The 9,683-nt window shown below is 42.4% G+C and overlaps 1 non-coding gene across 1 annotated transcript; it reads left to right on the top strand.

The window, feature by feature from the left end:
• The first annotated feature begins 2,623 nt into the window (after positions 1–2,623).
• Positions 2,624–2,695, top strand: TRNAW-CCA (transfer RNA tryptophan (anticodon CCA)). The gene has a single exon. It is a non-coding gene; the product is annotated as a tRNA-Trp (tRNA).
• The last annotated feature ends 6,988 nt before the right edge of the window (positions 2,696–9,683 follow it).

A 9,683-nucleotide genomic window follows, 5' to 3' on the forward strand; every position in this document is an offset into this window, starting at 1 on the left:
CAACTACCGAGCCCACGCGCCTAGAGCCCATGCTCCACAACAAGAGAAGCCCGTGCACCGCATCGAAGAGTAGCCCCCGCTCACCGCAACTAGAGAAAGCCCGCGTGCAGCAACAAAGGCCCAACACAGCCAAAAATAAATAAATTAATTAATTAATTAAAAAGAAAAGAAGGGGACAGGGATAATAAGGAAGTAACAACACTTGTCCATCAACAGATGCATGAATAAAGAAAATGTGGGATGTATATACAATAAAATACTACTCAGCCATAAGAAAGAATGAAATATTGCCATTTGCAATGGACAGACTTGGAGGGCATTATGCTAAGTGAAATAAGTTAGACAGAGAAAGACAAATACTCTACGATATCACTTATATGTGAAATCTACAAATACAACAAACTAGTGGATATAACAAAAAGGAAACATACTCACAGATATGGAGAACAAACTAGTGGTTACCTACCACTGGGGAAAGGAAGTGCAGAGGGGCAAAACAGGGGAAAGGAATTAAGAGGAATTAATTGGAATATAGCCAATGTATTATAACTACTCTAAATGGCATATAACCTTTAAAAACTGTGAATCACTATGTTATACACCAGTAGCTTATATAATATTGTACATCAACTATATCTCAGTATAAAAAGAAAAAGGAAATAACTATACAAATAACTATATAATTGTAACAAGAGCATGGGAGTATACATACAGGCGGCTAGGAGAACGTACAAGTGGCTCCTAATCTCCTCCAGCAGCTGGAGATCAGCACATCCTTTCCTGGGAAAGTTATTTTAAGCTGCCACCTGCAAGAGAAGTAGGGATTGCCTTTTAATTGGAGTGTTTAATATATTTACATATATTATAAGTTAATAATTATATATTAATTTAATAATTAATATATATTTAACTTGTATATATTATATATAATCCAATAATTAATCATTAAATTAATTTAATATATTAATATTAATATATTAAATATTTTAATATTTAATATAGTTACATGTCAGCATTCAAAATAAACAGAAATCAATGAAGGTATCAAACTTGAAGTCCCAGTGAGGTAGATTATTAAAGAATGCTAGAATTCACAAATTTATAGTAGATGAGAAGGACATTCCAAGGAATGTGAAGTTTTCAGGTAAAATTATACCTGTATCTATACCCATTTATCTATTTATCTGATTTATGATTTCTTTTAGACTTGTGCCCAAGATTCCTGAGGGAGCAAGGTGGGGAGACGGGGTGAGAGTGAAAAGTAAGGGAGCTGGCAGCAGAGACTCTCATGCTGCTATTAGTTTTCAAAATATCTGATCCTCACAAAATCCATGTGAGGTAGACAGGTGAGGTGATATTGTCCATCCCTACTGTACATATGTGGAAACTGAGAATCAGGGAAGTGAGGCAGCTCCTCCAATATCACACAGCTACTGGGTGAACTAAGACTTAAAGAATTAAGACTTTAAGTCAGCCTTTGGGGATCCAAAGTTCACTGCTCTTTCAACACAGTGGCTTATCCTGAGAATCTTGCTTCTCTGTCCTTCTCCTGTAGGTTTACAATCCAACTTGGATGAGGTTATAAAAAATGTTGCCTTCACCAAATCAGTTAAGGGCAAGCATGCAGACCATCTTATTTTTGTGAATGCTGAGCTACTGCAGGAACTGTCTTCCTCTCTGCTATATTTAAAGAATTCACCTCCCAGCACTTCCAAACCCAAGGACTCATGAGTTGGTTAATGAACATATGCGGCCATTTCTTTACAGTTTAGGTGACTGTCCAATCTGGTTAGGAAAATAGAACATTTCTGTAAAGTACCTTCTGGTTTCCTACGGATTTGTACTTTAAAAAAATGAAAAATTTCCTAGGGGACATGCAGTCCCAATATTTATTGGGTGTTATATTCCTGGAAGAGCTTTGATACTTTAAAATTTCACAGGCATTATTTTTCAGATGATGAAAGCAAAGATTCTGAAGGAGATGGTATCTAAGCTGAGAAAAGAGGGGACATTTAAGAGTTGACCAGATCAAAAGGGGATGAAGAGTATTCCAAAAGAAGGAATCATATTTTTCACTTATTCATCCATTCAAGCAGTATTTATTGAGCACTTACTATGTGCTCAGATGCTGGGGAAACAGTACTGAACAAGACAGGCAAAGGCTGTGTCACAATAATGCAGCTGCATTACAGGGAGGAGAGCTGTATACCACTTTGGTCCCTAAGTCTAAGTGGTGTTAGGAAAGACTTGAAGGATGAGTGGAAGCAAGCCAAGCAGAGAAAGATGGGGGAGAGAATGCTCTGAGCAAAGGTAATAGCAAGCAGTGTTCTAGGCCTGAAGCAAAACAGAGCTTAACATATGCACTGAACAGAAAGTACAGGATAATCTGGAGCACAGGTAGGAAGAAGGACATGGTGAGACATGAGGCTGACTAGCTAAGGAAGGAAAAAATTATATAAAGTCTTGTAAGTCATATCAAGGATGTCAGACTATGCTAAAGCTAATGGTTAATGAGAGGCTGTGGAAAGTTACTATGGAAGGTATATTAATCAAGATAGTCTGAATTATATTGCAGTGTCAACTCCAAAATCTCAGTGCCTTAAAAAGACAAAGATGAGGGACTTCCCTGATGGTCCAGTGGTTAAGACTCCACGCTCCCAATGCAGGGGCCCAGGTTCGATCCCTGGTCAGGGAACTAGATCCCACATGCATGCCGCAGCTAAGAGTTCACATGCCGCAACTAAAAAATCCTGCATCCTGCAACTAAGACCCGGCACAGCCAAATAAATATATATTTAAAAAAAAAAAACAGACAAAGATGATTTCTCTCTTACTCTTGATCACTTTTGCAATTCAGATGGAGGCTCTATCCCATGTATCCCCATTCTGGAACCATTTCAAATGTAGCTGCCCACCATGGCAGAAGGGAAAATCAAAAGGATGGTATATTGTGCATTGATTCTTAGGGCTTTCTACCCAGAAGTGACACACATAATTTCTGCACTATTTATAACAGCCAAGACATGGAAGCAACCTAAATGTCCATGAACAGATGAACGGATAAAGAAGATGTGAGATATATATATATATATATATATATATATATATATATATACACACACACACACACACACACATATACATGCCACTGTATTATACATGTATTCAATGGAATATTACTCAGCCATAAAAAAGAATGAAATAATGCCATTTGCAGCAACACGGATAGACCTAGAGATTATCATACTAAGTGAAGTAAGTCAGACAAAGACAAATATTATATGATATCTCTTATATGTGAATTTATATAAGAGAATTTATATAAGAGATGTTTAAACTTTCATCCCTGGATGTTACTCGCTGCCTTGGTGAATGAATTTTGGCATTTTTTTTTTTTTTTTTTTTTTGCGGTACGCAGGCCTCTCACTGCTGTGGTCTCTCCCATCGCGGACCACAGGCTCCGGAAGCGCAGGCTCCGCGGCCATGGCCCACGGGCCCAGCCGCTCCGCGGCATGCGGGATCCTCCCAGACCGGGGCACGAACCCGTGTCCCCCGCATCGGCAGGCGGACTCCCAACCACTGCGCCACCAGGGAAGCCCGAATTTTGGCATTTTTGTGGGAATGAGAGGAGCCTAAGATTTATGAAGCACAGTATCCAGACCCTCCCCAACTTCTGTCTGCTGGGACCTGATGGGAATCCTGAGACCTGGACCCTGAAGGACCAAATTGAGAGCTGTGATGGAGATGCCATGCCTGAGTACCAAGAACCTTGTCCCGTATCTTCTACTCTCAGATCCAGGCTCTGAATAAACTGAGTTTTCCTATGTATGCCCGTGTGGACCACGACTTCCCAGTTATACGAAAGGTCAGCCAAAGCCTGAAATGGATGGCCATGCCCTGTACATGGCACCTGTGGAAGTGTGTGCCCTTGGAAATTTCTCCAGGAAAAGAAATGATGTCAAATAAAGACGTGGGGGGAGTTCCATGGTGGTCCAGTGGTTAGGACTTGGTGCTTTCACTGCTGTGGCTTGGGTTCGGTCGCTGGTCGGGGAACTAAGATCCTGCAAGCCGCACGCCACAGCCAAAAAAATATAAAAAAGACCTGGGACTGTAGTTTAATGAATGGGTAAATAATGAAGACACTAAAGCTTCTTGCTTGCTTGTGTTTCTGGAGTGCCCAGTAGAGTGTTTTTCACATAGCTGTTGTTCAGTAAGTGTTCTTTAATAAAAAAGGAAAAACATATTTGATTAAAAGAAATATTTGCTTAATGTAATTTAAGAACCCTCTGAGCAGTTTGGATTCATGTAAAAGCAGTTTACGCAGAGTACACCGATTTCGTTGAACAAATAATATCTTGGGAACAAGACAGTGTGTGCACCGTACTTAAGCCAAGATGAGATTAAAACATCCCTGCAGGTGTAACCTGGACCCTGAGATTGAAATGTGAGATCATCAAGGAGACCAATTTCTACCATGCTTTCATGTACCACTCTAAATATTTTGAATGTGAATACTCTTTTCCTCCTTGAACCATTTCTTCTAAATGAATTCCCAGAATTCAGTGGAGACACTGAATCAAAGGCGGAGTATGAACAACGTCCTGGTTCTTATACGGATGGCCAGAATGCCCTCTGCGGGGATGGCCCGGTGAAACGTATCAGTTTTCCCGCTCCATCCTTCCGTGAACGCCACGTAGGTAGCACCAGGCTGTACAGTAAACACGTGTATGTGGGCGGCACAGGAAAGAATTGAAGGGAGACAGTGATGCCCCCGTTTACAAAGACATGACATACCCTGACGTGTTGAATCAAGGAGAGGAGACGTGCAAAAATAGTTGCTCCGAAAAGTGGAAGGAAATTCTGACACATGTTACAGCGCGAATAAACCTTGAAGACATGAAGCTAAGTGAAATAAGCCAGTCACAAAAAGACAAACACTGTACGGTTCCACTTCTCTGAGGTACCTAGAGTAATCAAATTCATCCAGACAGAAAGTAGAAAGGTGTTACCAGCGACTGGAGGGGAGGGGTGGGGGCGGGGGAATGGTGAGCTGTTTAATGAGCGCAGAGTTTCAGTTTTGCAAGAGGAAACATTCTGGACATTGGTTACACAACATTGTGAATATACTTAACACTACTGAACTATACAATTAGAAAAGGTAAGGTGGTAAATTTTATGTTACGTGTTTTTTACCGTAATTGAAGGAAAATAAAATTCATTATAGCTCATAAAAGAGCCTGCCAACTGATGTCTCTTGCTGTCTGCACTGCCCTCTGCTGGTCAACGATGCCCACGACGCAGGGAGGAGCTCTCCCGGCTTTCAGAATAAAATCAACTGCTCGCCACTAGGGGGAGCCTTTTATTTTATTGCTACTCGGCTTTTAAAACTGGCAGAAGCATGCTCAGAGGGTAAAACCTCGATCGAAAGCCTGCGCCATAAACCAAGAGCGTTGAAAGCCACCGCCATCCTTCACGTTTTTTCCCCTTACGCTCGCCCCTGTGGTTGTATGCCCACATCCTCTCAAAAGTTATTCCAGCCTCTATCAGATAAACCATAACCCGGTAACTTGAAAGATTAAAAGCTACGATTCCAGGAGAAGGGGGATGGGGAATAAATTAGGAGTTTGGGATTAAAATATACACAGTACTATATATAAAACAGATAACCAACAAGGACATACTGTATAGCACAGGGAACTATATTTAATATCTGTAATGACCTATAATGGAAAAGAATCTAAAAAAGAATATATATATAAAATGGAATCACTTTGCTGTACACCTGAAACTAACACAAGATTGTAAACCAACTATATTTCAATACAAAAAAATTTTTAATAATGAAAGTAATAAGACTAAAAAAAAATGTAAACGCTCTCAGGGGAATTTGCTGGTGGTCCAGTGGTTAGGGCTCCGCACCTTCACTGCAGGGGAACTAAGATCCCGCATGCCATGCGGCAGGGCAAAAAAAAAAAACCCCCAAAAAACAAAAACCTCTCAGGATATCAGGATGTATCAGGATAGAGATTTTATCAGCGTAACGCACATTTGATCTACTGGCTTGCAGTGCACATCACAGATTGTTCTGACCCTTGGTGGAGTTTTCCCTAAATTGCTAGTCTCACCTAAAAAGGCCCATTGGCCGCAAAACAGGTTGAATTCATGGAATACTCTTCAGGAGGAGACCAGAAAAAAATCAAAGTTTCCACTCAGGAAGCTGAATGTGTTCCTTTCGACTCCAGCAGGGAACTAGGTGATTTCTGCTTCCCACTGTGGAAATGGGAAGGCAGTTGAGTGAGACAATGCAAAAAGCCCATAAAGGAGTGGTTTTTGAGATAAGGCTTGAAAGTTCATATTTGGTTGACTACTGCTGTGTAACTAGCCACCACAAAATTTACTGGATTCAAACAATAATTCTTTATCATTCACTCTTCTGTGCTTTGACTGGGTTCAGCCGGGCACTTTTTCCTTCCATGGGAGGTTGGCTGGGAGCTCCTACATAGCCTCCATGGAGACGGCACGAAGGCTGAGCTAAACCAGGACACTGGCAGAGCAGGCCGTGCATCTCTCCAAATAGTCACATGGTCTCTCCCTCTCTGTATGGCCTCTCCAGGAGAATAGCTGGATGGTTCAGGGCTCTCAGGAGTGCAGGTTTCCGGGTCTTACATTTAGGCCCTAGTGAGGACACAGCTTACTGTCTGCCACATTGAATTAGTTAAAATGAGTCACAGGGCCAGCCCAGATTCACTGTGGGATAGGACCTCACAGGGGCATGAATCCTGGGAGGGGTGGTTAATTGGGGACCATCACTGGAGACTGGTTACAATAACGGTGAGAAAAAGATGCTGAGATATAGAAGGATGAGCAGAGAGAAGAGCCTGGATAAAAGCACAAAGTATCTAAAGACACAAAAGAATGGGCTAAAGTGTATGGTTTGTAAAAAAGAGTCAGTGGACAATTGGTTTGTAAGTGAGGCAACAGTCGGACTACTGGGGACCTTGTACGTTAGGCTCAGCAATTTGGACTTCATTTTGTCCAGTAGTTCGCAAATCCAACTCTGCCATAGAATCTCCTGGGGTCCAGGGAATGCCAGCTCCCCAAATACCATCAAAAAATAACCAGCTGATGAGACAGGGAGGACTCCATCTCAGCAGAGGTTTGGCAGTGTCTCAGAGAGGGAAAGGCAAGGCTAGAATTAGTGAGAACTGGAAGTTTGGTTTAAGGCAGGTCCCTCAATGGAGAGGAAGGGTTGTCTTGACTAGGACTGGGTAGAGGTCACAACACAACAGTCTAAGGCAGGCAGCAAAAGCAAGACAAGGCAAAGGAGTTGTGCGTTCCTTGAGGCGTTGATGGATATTCTGAAAAGAATAATTAAGCAACTTGTCTAGGCAAGAATCGCCTGGTATAGTAAAATTATGCTAATGAACAGATTGGAATACTAGGTTAACATGAAGAGTAAGCTCTGTGGAGTACAGGTAGTTTGTGTCTCAGAACCTTGTCAAAATACAGATTCTCAGAACTCATCTTCAAAAGTTCCTGTTCAGTGGAACCCAAGAACCTTTATGTTTCACAGGCTTCATTGGGAATCAATGCTATAAGCTGACGGGTAGCAGGGCGGACTGTCCCCAAATATGCTGCTTATTTCAAGCTAAAGGCATTTGGAAAACAGCAAATGCAGGAAGAGGCTTTCTCTGAACTTTCCTTATCTGTCTAAAGAGAAATCTTCCAAAAGGAACTCAATTGTCATAAACCCCCCTCCCCAGGAGCTCAGCATCCAGGGAAGATGTACTACTCAGCACAGGAGAGGAGACTACAGGTCAACACCAGAACCAGATGAACTTTATCACAATCACACCTCCCATCTGTCTTCTAAGGACCCATTCATCTTTCCTAAAAATCACTTGTTCTCCCTCAAGAGGCCTTTGTGGCCACCTCTTCTTTTCCTATTAAAAGGATATTTAAGCCTAAATTCTAAAGCCAACCTCTCTGAGCTATTCATTTCCCCCTGGGTGTCTCCCATGTATACATGAGGTAGACATATTATAAACCTGGTTTTCTCTGGTTAATCTGTCTTTTATTACAGGGGGTCTCAGTCAAGAACTCAGAGAGGTGGAGGGACATTATTTTTCCTGCTCTACAAAGCCGTGAAGCACTGTAGGTTAAGATACAACGACGGCATAAACAGGTTAATTCAGTGACGCTGGTCAGGGTTTTCTAGAGTCTGTATCCACTGCCAGCTTTCCTCATCTCTTCGAAGATTCTGGATCTTCTCCAAGCTAAGCTGCAGAGAATACGTGTATCCATCACCAGGTGAGGCAGACCCAGGAAAAACCCACGAGGAAAAGTATCACAGGAAAGGCAGGGGTTGTGCAGGAAGCAAGGATTCCCAGGTGTCTTTGGAAGGAGGGGAGGAGTGGGGACTGGAAGTTTCTTTATCCTTCAAGTCCCTTGGTCAGATGACTCTTGGGCATCGATGGCAGAGTGAGGGTGGGTTTCCACACAGAGGCGACAGGAGTCACTTAGAAGTTTAACCCAGAGTCCCCAACAGCTTGAATTCAGGATGATTGAGTCCTTAAGACTGGAACTTAGGACCCCTGGGCTGCCCTGACATTGAACACACCAGACTAAAAGTCCCCCAGACTTTTCAGCCTCTCTCGCCCTTAATCGGCATAATCTTGGTTAAATCACCGCGTTCCTCTCCTCCCCCTCACATTCACAGATGTTTACAGAAAAGAAGTTCAAGGAGATTAAGTCACTCATCGAAGATCCCAGAGCCACTAAGTGCCACGCTCTATCCCAAATCCAGTTCTGCCAATCTCCAGCTAACTTCCCCCTCTGCTTCTTTATCATTATTGCCTCTTTCCCTTTGACAGGCAGCATGATTTTTTTCAAGCAGCATGATTACTTGGTCCTTGTCCTTATTTGAAAAATATATACGCAGATAATGCTGCAGTTAATAATGTTGTGATTCTGTTGAAAGGAGTTTCTTCCTCTGTGTTGTTATTTAGGACCACTTTGCATCCTCCTTCATCCATTCATTCATTCATGTATTCCCTCCTCAGATAAGCGTCTAGAAACAAGTAGGGTGTGGAATGAGACTGAAATCAAACAGGACTCTGGAGCTCTCCTGGGTACAAAAGCCCCTCAATGTCCCCTGTTTCTTGTTTGTAGGAAAAAAAATAAAAACAAGTTTTGAGTCTTCTAGGCCTTCCCCAAGTTCCAAAGAGCAGGCTCAGCAGTTAATAGGCTAATATAGTCACAAGACTCCTAGTTCCTCCTGAAAGGCTATAGATAACAATCTGATACACACCTCTCAGTTCTTCTACAGAAACTAAGATCCACCCACCCAGGTGGATGATAGTGACCACCTGCTGACCACAAGCATGTAGACCCCAGACTAGCTGGAACCAGAAGGTTGAGACTCCGGAGACATCGCCCTGTTACTTCACCACCAACCAATCAGAAGAAAGTCACACAACCTGAAGCCCTCATTCCAAATTCTGCCTTTAATTCTTCCCCCAAGACTACTGGGGAGTTCAGGTCTTTTGAGCAGCTCGCTGCCCATTCTCCTTGTTTGGCGTCCTGCAATAAACCTTCCTGCGCTCCAAATTCCTCACTGGTGTCGGGCACACAAACTTGGTTTCGACCATAAGACCCCTACATGCAGGGGACAATATTTAGCC

Source organism: Globicephala melas, chromosome 8 (genome assembly GCF_963455315.2).
Source record: "Globicephala melas chromosome 8, mGloMel1.2, whole genome shotgun sequence".
Classification (NCBI taxonomy): Eukaryota; Metazoa; Chordata; class Mammalia; order Artiodactyla; family Delphinidae; genus Globicephala; species Globicephala melas.